General features: G+C 37.2%; 1 protein-coding gene across 1 annotated transcript in view; it reads right to left on the reverse strand.

Moving 5' to 3' along the window:
- Nucleotides 1-13,398, reverse strand: part of LRP1B (LDL receptor related protein 1B) — a 1,897,582-nt gene that overhangs the window by 1,369,884 nt on the left and 514,300 nt on the right. The gene's annotated exons all lie outside the window — the stretch shown is intronic.

The raw sequence follows: 13,398 nt of genomic DNA on the forward strand, positions 1-13,398 counted from the left end.
TTGCTTTTACCATTTGTCCTACAGTTCTGTCTGCCCGTTTTTTTGGGTTTTTTTTTTAAGTATAGCTTTTAGCGCTTGTTATTATTGGTGGATTTGTTTTTTGGTTTGATTCCTCTCTTCTTTCTTTCTTTTTTTATTTTCTTCTGTTTTTAATTACTTCAGAATTTTTATATTTTTAATAATTATTGATTTTTATTTTAATAACTTAATTCTTTTCTTTTTTCTCCCTTTGCTTCTGAGCTGTGTGCCTGACAGGGTCTTGGTGCTCCAGCCGGGTGGCACACCAGTGCCTCTGAGGTGGGAGAGATGAGTTCAGGATATTGGTCCACCAGAGACCTCCTGGCTCCACATAATATCAAACAGCGAAAGATCTCCCAGAGATCTGCATCTCAATGCTAAGGCCCAGCTCCACTCAACGACCAGCAAGCTACAGTGCTGGACACCCCATGCCAAACAACTACCAAGACAAGAATACAACCCCACCCATTAGCAGAGAGGCTGCCTAAAATCATAGTAAGTTCACAGACACCCCAAAACACACCAGGGGACACAGACCTGCCCACCAGAAAGACAAGATCTAGCCTCATCAACAAGAACACAGGCACTAGTCCCCTCCACCAGGAAGCCTACAAAACCCACTGAACCAACCTTAGCCACTGGGGGCAGACACCAAAAACAATGGGAACTACGAACCTGCAACCTGCAAAAAGGAGACCCCAAACACAGTAAATGAAGCAAAATGAGAAGACAGAGAAACACACAGCAGATGAAGGAGCAAGGTAAAAACCCACCAGGCCAAACAAATGAAGAGGAAACAGGCAGTCTACATGAAAAATAATTCAGAGTAATGATAGTAAAGATGATCCAAAATCTTGGAATTAGAATGGAGAAAATACAAGAAAGGTTTAACAAGGACCTAGAAGAACTAAAGCCCAAACAAACAATGATGAACAACACAATAAATGAAATTTAGAATTCTCTAGAAGGAATCAATAGCAGAATAACTTAGGCTGAAAAACAGATAAGTGACCTGGAAGATAAAATAGTGGAAATAACTACTGCAGAGCAGAATAAAGACAAAGAATGAAAAGAATTGAGGACAGTCTCAGAGAACTCTGGGACAACAGTAAGCTCACCAACATTCGAATTATAGGGATCCCAGAAGAAGAAGAGAAAAAGCAAGGGTCTGAGAAAACATTTGAAGAGATTATAGTTGAAAACTTCCTTAATGTGGGAAAGGAAATAGTTAATCAAGTTTAGGAAGTGCAGAGAGTCCCACCAGGATAAACCCAAGGAGAAACATTCCAAGCCACATATTAATCAAACTATCAAAAACTGAATACAAAGAAAAAATATTAAAAGCAGCAAGGGAAAAGCAACAAATAATCTACAAGGGAATCCCCATAAGGTTAACAGCTGATCTTTCAGCAGAAACTCTGCAAGCCAGAAGGGAGTGGCAGGACATATTTAAAGTGATGAAAACGAAAAACCTACAACCAAGATTACTCTACCCAGCAAGGATCTCATTCAGATTTGACAGAGAAATTAAAACCTTGACAAGCAAAAGTTAAGAGAATTCAGCACCACCAAAACAGCTTTACAACAAATGCTAAAGGAACTTCTCTAGGAAGAAAACACAAGAGAAGGAAAAGACCTACAATAACAAACCCAAAACAATTAAGAAAATGGTGGTAGGAACATACATATCAATAACTACCTTAAATGTAAATGGATTAAATGCTCCCACCAAAAGACATAGACTGGCTGAATGGATACAAAAACAAGACCTGTATATATGCTGTCCACAAGAGACCCACTTCAGACCTAGGGACACATACAGACTGAAAGTGAGGGGATGGAAAAAGATATTCCATGTAAATGGAAATCAAAAGAAAGCCGGAGTAGCAGTTCTCATATCAGACAAAATAGACTTAAAAATAAAGACTATTACAAGAGACAGAGAAGGACACTACATAATGATCAAGGGATCAATCCAAGAAGAAGATATAACTATTGTAAATATTTATGCACCCAACATAGGAGCACCTCAATATATAAGGCAAATACTAACAGCCATAAAAGGGGAAATCGACAGTAACACAATCATAGTAGGGGGCTTTAACACGCCACTTTCACCAATGGACACATCATCCAAAATGAAAATAAATAAGGAAACACAAACTTTAAATGATACATTAAACAAGATGGACTTAATTGATAATTGTAGTACATTCCATCCAAAAACAATAGAATACACTTTCTTCTCAAGTGCTCATGGAACATTCTCCAGGATAGATCATATCTTGGGTCATAAATCAAGCCTTGGTAAATTTAAGAAAACTGAAATCATATCAAGTATCTTTTCCGACCACAATGCTATGAGACTAGATATCAATTACAGGAAAAAATTTGTAAAAAATACAAACACATGGAGGCTAAACAATACATTACTTAATAACCAAGAGAACACTGATGAAAACAAAGAGGAAATCAAAAAATACCTAAGGAACAAATGACAATGAAAACACAAAGACCCAAAACCTAGGGGATGCAGCAAAAGCAGTTCTAACAGGGGCGTTTAAAGCAATACAATCCTACCTCAAGAAGCAAGATAATAACTTGTTTATAATAACTAATAAGAAACTGCTGTAAAAAAAATAAAATTAAAAAAAAAAACAAGAAACATCTCAAACAACCTAACCTTAAACCTAAAGCAATTACAGAAAGAAGAACAAAAATAGCCCAAAGTTAGCAGAAGGAAAGAAATCATAAAGCTCAGATCAGAAATAACTGAAAAAGAAATGAAGGAAACAACAGCAAAGATCAATAAAACTAAAAGCTGGTTCTTTGAGAAGGTAAACAAAATTGATAAACCATTAGCCAGACTCATCAAGAACAAAAGGGAGAAAACTCAAATCAATAGAATTAGAAATGAAAAAGAAGTAACAACTGACACTGCAGAAATACAAAGGATCATAAGAGATTACTATAAGCAACTATATGCCAGTAAAATGGACAACCTGGAAGAAATGGACAAAGTCTTAGAAAAGCACAACCTTCTGAGACTGAACCAGGAAGAAATAGAAAATATAAACAGACCAATCACAAGCACTGAAATTGAGCCTGTGATTTAAAATCTTCCAACAAAAAAAAGCCCAGGACCAGATGGCTTCACAGCTGAATTCTATCAAACATTTAGAGAAGAGCTAACACCTATCCTTCTCAAACTCTTCCAAAATATAGCAGAGGGAGGAACACTCCCCAACTCATTCTAAGAGGCCACCATCACCCTGATATCAAAACCAGACAAATATGTCACAAAGAACGAAAACTACAGGCCAATATCACTGATGAACACAGATGCAAAAATCCTCAACAAAAAAAACAGCAAACAGGATCCAACAGCACATTAAGAGGATCATACACCATGATCAAGTGCGGTTTATTCCAGGGATGCAAGGAATCTTCAATATACACAAATCAATGTGATACACTGTATTAACATATTGATGGATAAAAACCATATGATCATCTCAATAGATGCAGAAAAAGCTTTTACAAAATTCAACACCCATTTATGATAAAAACCCTCCAGAAAGTAGGCATAGAGGGAACTTACCTCAACATAATAAAGGCCATATATGACAAACCCACAGCCAACATGTTCTCAATGGTGAGAAACTGAAACCATTTCCACCAAGATCAGGAACAAGACAAGGTTGCCTACTCTCACCACTATTATTCAACGTAGTTTAGGAAGTTTTAGCCACAGCAATCAGAGACAAAAAAGAAATGAACCCAATTGGAAGAGAAAAAGTAAAGCTGTCACTGTTTGCAGATGACATGATACTATACACAGAGAAACCTAAAGACTCTACCAGAAAACTACTAGAGCTAATCAATGAATTTGGTGAAGTAGCAGGATACAAAATTAATGCACAGAAATCTCTTGCATTCCTATACACTAATGATGAAAAATCTCAAAGAGAAATTAAGGAAACACTCCCATTTACCACTGGAACAAAAAGAATAAAATACCTAGGAATAAACCTACCTAAGGAGACAAAAGACCTGTATGCAGAAAACTATAAGACACTGGTGAAAGAATTTAAAGATGATATAAACAGATGGAGAGATATACCATGTTCTTGGATTGGAAGAATCAACATTGTGAAAATGACTATACTACCCAAAGCAATCTACAGATTCAATGCAATCCCTATCAAACTACCACTGGCATTTTTCACAGAACTATAACAAAAAATTTCACAATTTGTATGGAAACACAAAAGACCCCGAATAGCCAAAGCAATCTTGAGAAAGAAATTCAGAGCTGGAGGAATCAGGCTCCCAGACTTCTGACTATACTACAAAGCTACAGTAATCAAGACACTATGGTACTAGCACAAAGACAGAAATACAGATCTATGGAACAGGATAGAAAGCCCAGAGTTAAACCCACACACATATCGTCACCTTATTTTTGATAAAGGAGGCAAGAATATACAGTAGAGAAAAGACAGCCCCTTCAATAAGTGGTGATGGGAAAACTGGACAGCTACATGTAAAAGAATGAAATTAGAATACTCCCTGACACCATACACAAAAATAAATCCAAAATGGATTAAAGACCTAAATGTATGAGGGTTCCCTTTTCTCCACACCTTCTCCAGCATTTATTGTTTGCAGAATTTTTGATCATGGCCATTCTGACCAGTGTGAGGTGATACCTCATTGCAGTTTTGATTTGCGTTTCTCTAATAATTAGTGATGTTGAGCATCTTTTCATGTGTTTGTTGCCCATCTCTATGTCTTCTTTGGAGAAATGTCTATTTAGGTCTTCCACCCATTTTTGGATTGGGTTGTTTGTTTTTTTGATATTGAGCTGCATGAGCTGCTTGTATATTTGGAGATTAATCCTTTGTCAGTTGCTTCGTTTGGGAATATTTTCTCATTCTGAGGGCTGTCTCTTCATCTTGTTTATGGTTTCCTTTGCCATGCAAAAGCTTATAAATTTAATCTTTTTTTTTTAACATCTTTATTGGAGTATAATTGCTTTACAATGGTGTGTTAGTTTCTGCTTTATAACAAAATGAATCAGTTATACATATACATATGTTCCCACATCTCTTCCCTCTTGCATCTCCCTCCCTCCCACCCTCCCTATCCCACCCCTCTAGATGGTCACAAAGCACTGAGCTGATCTCCCTGGAGAAGGTGTGGAGAAAAGGGAACCCTCATACACTGTTGGTGGGAATGTAAATTGATACAGCCACTACAGAGAACAGTATGGAGGTTCCTTAAAAAACTAAAAATAGAACTACCATATGACCCAGCAATCCCACTTCTGGGCATATACCCTGAGAAAACCGTAATTCAAAAGACACATGCACCCCAATGTTCATAGCACTATTTACAATAGCCAGGACATGGAAGCAACCTAAATGTCCATCAACAGAGGAATGGATAAAGAATATGTGGTACATATATACAATGGAATGTTAGCCATAAAAAGGAACAAAATTGGGTCATTTGTAGAGATGTAGATGGACCTAGAGAGCGTCATAAAGAGTGAAGTAAGTCAGAAAGAGAAAAACAAATATTGTATATTAACACATATATGTGGAATCTAGAAAAATGGTATAGATGACCTTATTTGCAAAGCAGAAGTAGAGACACAGATGTAGAGAACAAATGTATGGCTATCAAGGGGGAAAGGGGTGGGGTGGGAGGAATTGCAAGACTGGGATTGACACATATACACTATTGATACTATGTATAAAACAAGACAACTGATGGGAACATACTGTATAGCACAGGGAGCTCTACTTAATGCACTGTGGTGATCTAAATTGGAGGGAAATCCAAAAGGGAGGGGATATATGTATATGTATGGCTGACTCATTTTGCTGTGCAGTAGAAGCTAACACACATTGTAAAGCAGCTATACTCCAATAAAAATTAATTAAAAAAAAAAAAAAGACCTAAATGTAAGGCCAGACACTATAAAACTCTTAGAGGAAAACATAGGCAGAACACTCTATGACATAAATCACAGCAAGATCCTTTTTGACCCACCTCCTAGAGAAATGGAAATAAAAACAAAAATAAACAAATGGGACCTAATGAAACTTCAAAGCTTTTGCACAGCAAAGGAAACCATAAACAAGACGAAAAGACAACCCTCAGAATGGGAGAAAATATTTGCAAATGAAGCAACTGACAAAGGATTAATCTCCAAAATTTATAAGCAGTTCCTGCAGCTCAATATCAAAAAAGCAAACAACCCAATCCAAAAATGGGCAGAAGACCTAAATAGACATTTCTCTAAAGAAGATATACAGATTGCCAACAAATACATAAAACGATGCTCAACATCACTAATCATTAGAGAAATGCAAATCAAAATTACAATGAGGTATCACTTCACACCAGTCAGAATGGCCATCATCAAAAAATCTACAAACAATAAATGCTGGAGAGGGTGTGGAGAAAAGGGAACCCTCTTGCACTGTTGGTGGGAATGTAAATTGATACAGCCACTATGGAGAACAGTATGGAGGTTCCTTAAAAAACTAAAAATAGAACTACCCTATGACCCAGCAATCCCACTACAGGTCATATACCATGAGGAAACCATAATTCAAAAAGAGTCATATACCACAATGTTCAGTGCAGCACTATTTACAATAGCTAGGATATGGAAGCAACCTAAGTGTCCATCGAGAGATGAATGGATCAAGAAGATGTGGCACATATACAAAATGGAATATTACTCAGCCATCAAAAGAAACGAAATTGAGTTATTTGTAGTGAGGTGGATGGACCTAGAGTCTGTCAAACAGAGTGAAGTCAGAAAGTGAAAAATAAATACCGTATGCTAATACATATATTTGGAATCTAAAAAAAAAAAATTGTTATGAAGAACCTAGGGGCAGGATGGGAATAAAGACGAAGACATAGAGAATGGACTTGAGGACAAGGGGAGGGGGAAGAGTAAGCTGGGACGAAGTGAGAGAGTGGCATGGACTTATATATACTACCATACCTAAAATAGATAGCCAGTGGGAAGCAGCAGCATAGCACAGGGAGATCAGCTCGGTGCTTTGTGATCCCCTAAAGGGATGGGATAGGGAGGGTGGGAGGGAAATCCAAGAGGGAGGAGATATGCAGACATATGTATATGTATAGCTGATTCACTTTGTTATCAGAAACTAACACACCATTGTAAAGCAATTATACTACAATAAAGATGTTTAAAAAAAGTACAGCTTGTTTGTGCACTGAAACAAAAAGTGACCTAGAGTCTGTCATACAGAGTGAAGTAAGTCAGAAAGAGAAAAACAAATATCGTATATTAACACATGCATGTGGAATCTAGAAAAATGGTACAGATGGACCTATTTGCAGGGCAGGAATAGAGATGCAGACGTAGAGAACGGACATGTGGACATATGTGGGGGGGAAGGGGGGTGGGATGAATTGGGAGATTAGGATTGACATACATGCACTATCATGTGTGAAAGATAGCTAGAGGGAACCTGCTGTATAGCACAGGGAGCTCAGCTCGGTTCTCTCTAATGACCTAGATGGGTGGGATGGGGGGGCATTGGGAGGGAGGTCCAAGAGGCAGGGGATATATGTATACATAAAGCTGATTCACTTTGTTGCACAGCAGAAAGTAACACTACATTGTAACATAACTATACCCCAATAAAAAAAAAAAGAAAAAAAAAAAAAGGAATCTCTTGCCTTGGAACCTTTGGCACTTAGTTCTCAACTGAAATTAGGTGTGAAGTTTCTCAACTGAGTCCCAGTGGGTCATCTCTTGCTTTCATAGATTCACATGTCAGACTCTGCTTTAAACTATGACTGGGACTATCTAGAACACTACAGTCTCATATTTCTCAACATTATCACTGCCCAAATGTATTCCATATTGGACTCTTAAAAGGTATTTCAATTAGACTAAAGCTAACGTGTAACATTATCATGTGCTGTGGTTAGTTTAGCCTTTATTCCCAGTAATGTTTGCGACCTCTTCATCTGAGAAGATGAATTCTGATAGACTCTTTTCTACTAATTTTGTGCAGACTAGTGCCATATAGAAATACTCGGGATTTAATAGGACTATATATCAATTAGTGAGGTAAGAATTTTGAAGAAACATCTAATTCTTGAATTAAAATAATCCTTGAGAGGTAATGATTTTATTGATAATTGCTACTGAGAAGAACCGAGTATAAGATAACCAAACTACTGTAAATGGGAGGAAAAATGTTTTCAGGTTCACCAGAAGCTGGTCATGAGATGAGGATGTATGTGCAAGTATTTGAGGAAGACCTCTCTTGGGAGACTGGTAAGGAAGTGAAAGAGGCTGAGTGGGGAAGGGAAGCAGGCCCAGCAAGAATGGTTCTTAGGCAAAGCCCTGCAGAGGGTGATGTCAGCCTGATTGCACTGAGGAACTCGGAAATATGTTAAGCCTCAAGTGAGCCCTATTCAAGGCAAGACGGCTAGGGATTACTCATACCCGTCAGTGGTTAAATATGCAGAGGAGGGGAAAACTGAACGTGGGTGGAAGGAGAAAGGACAATAAGGCACTTCTGGTGTAATATAATTAACAACTAATTCACGGGGCTTCCCTGGTGGCGCAGTGGTTGAGAATCTGCCTGCCAATGCAGGGCACACGGGTTCGAGCCCTGGTCTGGGAAGATCCCACATGCCGCGGAGCAACTAGGCCCGTGAGCCACAACTACTGAGCCTGCGCGTCTGGAGCCTGTGCTCCGCAACAAGAGAGGCCGTGATAGTGAGAGGCCCACGCACCGCGATGAAGAGTGGTCCCCTCTTGCCGCAACTAGAGAAAGCCCTCGCATAGAAACGAAGACCCAACACGGCCAAAAATAAATAAATAAAATAAATAAATTAAAAAAAAAAAAAAAAAAAAAAGAAGAGTAGTTCTAGAACCAGCCAGGTCTCGCCCTTACTATTTAAAATAAAAAAAAAAAACAAAAAAAACTAATTCACATCGATACATTGTGTTCTTCTAGGATTCTTTCTGATACAAACCTGACCTTAAGCCATCATTCTGAGTTGGTGAAAACAAAGACTTAATTTTGTATTCCTAGAATCTAGTATATTACCTGGCATAAAATAGGCAATATATATAATAGGTAATATTATATATAGTATATACATACATGTACTTAAGTGAACGTTATCATTAAATGTTCAAGTCCTTTCTTATCCCACCCAACAAATCCTTTTTTCATAAACAAAATTCTAATATTCAGTAAATAATCATTGAGAATCTCCTATATCTCTTGTGTCCCAGGCACTGGGATGCATCTTGGAATTGTAGCACTGAACCAGACAGATCCATGGAGGCAGACACTGTAACACTCATTCTTTGCAGAGGGGCAGATATTAAAAATTATACTGATAAACAGCTAATGAAATCTAGTTGTGATTAAATGCTAAAAAAATAAAAGCAGAGGGTGACAACATATAATGAACTAGAACCTAATCTCGTCTGGAAGGTGACAGAGGGCTTTCAGAAAATATTAAGATTGTCATCAACTCCCAATTTTCAAGACTCCGTGTATTTCAGTGTCTGAGGCAGCTTCTACTACGTAAATCTAGGTAACAGTAAATAAGGTTTCTTTGAGGAAGGAAAAGAGACCAGCTTCGGCTGGAAAAAAAATTCCACTCCTCATCACAGTAACCACTCAGGAAGATTTCTGACAGTGAGAGAGCTTAAAGGTACCAAGGGTTTGCGGACACACAAAGGGAAGGGAAGGGAGGGTCATCATGAGATGCATGGAGGTGCTAGGGTTGAAATGTCACCAGTTCCATGATGTTATTTTTAGTCCACCGAGCTCGTTCCCGAAACAGAGTTTACAGAATCAAATGGAAGAACATCCATTGTGCTTGAAGGACTGAAATAATAATGCCTGGGTCTCATGAAAAGTTTTCTGTACCTAGATTCAGGTAATTTGGTTTGTAAAACCATCTAGAGTTAAGTATATCAATTCTATTTTTTTCTGAATCTCAGAGGCCAGCAAAGTACTCTCTTGAGAAAGCTTAGCAAGTGTATTAACTAGGGGAACATGCATAAAAATAGGACACATGACGACTGAAATGAAAGTAGGCTGAACCACAAAGACTTTTTCAGCCCTTTGCTTCTACGATATTGTTAAAGAACTACAAAACAAGGCATAGCTGATGGGGGTGAATAGGATTTATAAATAATATAGCTGGAGATACAACAATGGAAGAAGTTGTGTATATCAAGAAGGATTCCTGTCTCAAATTCCCTTTCTCACCTGAGTTGAGAAGAGTCCTAATATGCCACTCTACTGCAAACCTGGTTTTGCAGAGTTATCGTAAAAGCCTCATTTTGGGTATCGTGAACTGACTTTTTGCTACCCTAAAAACAATCTTGCACATTCCTGTAAGTTAAATTTCCTTCAAACATGGGTGATGGTAGAGCAAGTTTGACCTGGAAGTCTTCTGCCTTCAAGATTAGTATTCTCTTCACTTTACCAGGCTTCTTTCATAAAAGAAATCAGAAATATTTTAATCCAACTTTCTCTTATAAACAAAGCCTCTTCCACAACCCTGAAGGTAGTTTTCCTACTGTCTACTTAAGTACTTCCAGCTATGAGGGTTTTACTACTAAAAAAGCTCACTGCAATGTTGAACATATCTAATTGTGAGAAAGATCTGTTCTAAAATGAATTTCACCTTCCCTCAGCTTTCAGCTGTGCTCTAAACTAGGTATCTCAATTCTGTTCCTTATTCTGCAAGAAAACCCTTCAGATGTTTGAATAGACCTATCACATCTCCCCTCCATTTCCTTTTCACTGGGGAAAACATTCCTAGTTCCTTCAACTCTTAAATCTGTAACATATTTCAATATGTCGAGGTTTCTCTTAAAATGTGGTTCCCAAAATGGAATACAATAATCTGAACACTGAAAAAATGGCAAGCTGATAAAACAATGTAAGCGGATGTAACATTTGCCTCATTATTTGGGACCATGTTTTTCGTACATAATAGTTTGTCATATGAACATCTGTAATTGTGCAATTGACATTTTGAACTTTTACATTTCTCTTTGTTAAGTAGTATCTTGCTGATTCTAACATAGTGCCTTACGTTCCTTAGATCACTTCAATCTTGATTCCATCATCTACATAAGTCAACCTATGCAATTCTCTGAGATCTGCAAATTTAGGAATTGCACCTCTAATAACGCTCCTAACTCTGATAAAAACGTTAAACAGGATACATCCGTTAGCAGAACCGTCAGTCAGTCCACTAGACACATCTCATTCAGGTTAATATATGAACCATCCTCTGTTTAAATCCCGTCCTCTCTATTGTTAGTAATACATCCAAGTCTCCTAGCACCCTATTGCCCAGTCATATTTCACAGTGTTACCCACAGATAGGGGAAATGTCTTATGTTTTCCTGAAATAAAAACAAAGATGTTTTAAAATGACAACCCGGCACTTCCCTCATGTAGAGAGAGGAGTTGACTTTCTCTTTATAAAAGTATGTTGATCTCTACTTAATCATTTTAAGGCTTGCCCATTGACGGCTATATATTTTCTGAATCTGCACCTATTATATATGTTACTTTACTCAGAGCAACATTTACCCATCTCCTGTCTTTTGAGGAGCAATTTATTCTCCACAGTTTTACAAAGATAATTGCAGTGATTCTAAGACTACATTAAATACTATTAATAGAAATTATTATTTTGATAACACAATAAACGTTCTCATAAAGCTATCCCTTCACACTTGAGACATATAGTATAACTAATAATAATAATATTTAACATTGATTAACTCCTAAAATGTGTTACTTGCTTTACGTGCACGATTTCATTTAATCTACAGAACAACCTGTGAGGCAATTTTGCTCTTTTTATCTTGTTTTCAAATGAGTAATGTGAGGCCTCTGAAAGTGAGGAATTTCTTAGAGGGCGCACATGTAATAATGGTACAGTAGGAAACTGAATCCAGAGTTTTCTGAAACCGAAGTCCTTAACCACTAAACTGTACTGGGCAGATTTCCAGAAAATAATTTGCTTTATCAAAGGAAACACACATTCAACATTTTGATAGATACTAGAAATCACCCTCCTGAAAGCATGGAACCATTTATAAACACACCAGTAATGTATGTTAGTGCCCTCAACAACACAATACTGTTAACATTTTGAATTTGTTGTATCTTTCTTGTTTTGATTTGCATTTTCACTCACTTGTGAATTTGAGCATACATTTGAAAGTGATTTGGTACATTTTTATTTTTCTGTTAATTGCTGTTCTTATCTTTGCCCTTTTACTATTTTTCTTATTCAGATTTGTGTTCTTATTGATTTGTGGAAACTCTTCATATATTAGCACAATGCCTACTATATGCACTGCAAATATTTCCTTTTTTTTACTATGTTTTAAGCATCATGCACAGTAAAATGCTTATTGAAAATTTTCTGAAATCACATTTGTGGCTTTGATGCTTGCTTTAAGGAGATTTTTATACACGAAGTTATAAAAATTTCATAAGTTGTTCCTGATGTTATACCTTTAATCCAACATTTATAGACTTTTAATTCAATCTTTATCGAGGGTATAGAACATAGTATTAAGAAGTCATGGTCATAACTTGTACCAGTATTTTCTTAGGTCAGTCTCCCAAGGCAATAGAAATAAAAACAAAAATAAACAAATGGGGTGTAATCAAACTTACAAGCTTTTGCACAGCAAAGGAAGCCATAAACAGAACAAAAAAGACAACGTACAGAATGGGAGAAAATATTTGCAAATGATGCAACTGGAAAGGCTTAATTTCCAAAATATACGAACAGCTCATACAACTCAATAACAACAAAAAAAAACCCAATCAAAAAATGGTCAGAAGATCTAAAGAGACTTCTCTCTAAGGAAGAAATATGGATGGCCAATAGGCACATGAAAAGATGTTCAACATCGCTAACATTAGAGAAATGCAAATCAAAACTACAATGAGGTACCACCTCATACAGGTCAGAATGACCATCATTTAAAAGTTTACAAATAACAAATGCTGGAGAGGGTGTGGAGAAAAGGGAACCCTCCTACGCTGTTGGTGGGAATGTAACTTGGTGCAGCCACTGTGGAAAACAGTAGGGAGGTTCCTCTGAAAACTAAAAATAGAGCTACCATATGATCCCAGCAATCCCACTCGTGGGCATATATCCAAACAAAACTATAATTCAAGAAGATACATGCACCCCAATGTTCATAGCAGCACTGTTCACAATAGCCAAGACATGGAAACAACCTAAATGCCCATCAACAGATGAATGGATAAAGATGTGGTACATACATACAATGGGATACTA

This window comes from Balaenoptera musculus, chromosome 7, assembly GCF_009873245.2.
Source record: "Balaenoptera musculus isolate JJ_BM4_2016_0621 chromosome 7, mBalMus1.pri.v3, whole genome shotgun sequence".
Taxonomy (NCBI): domain Eukaryota; kingdom Metazoa; phylum Chordata; class Mammalia; order Artiodactyla; family Balaenopteridae; genus Balaenoptera; species Balaenoptera musculus.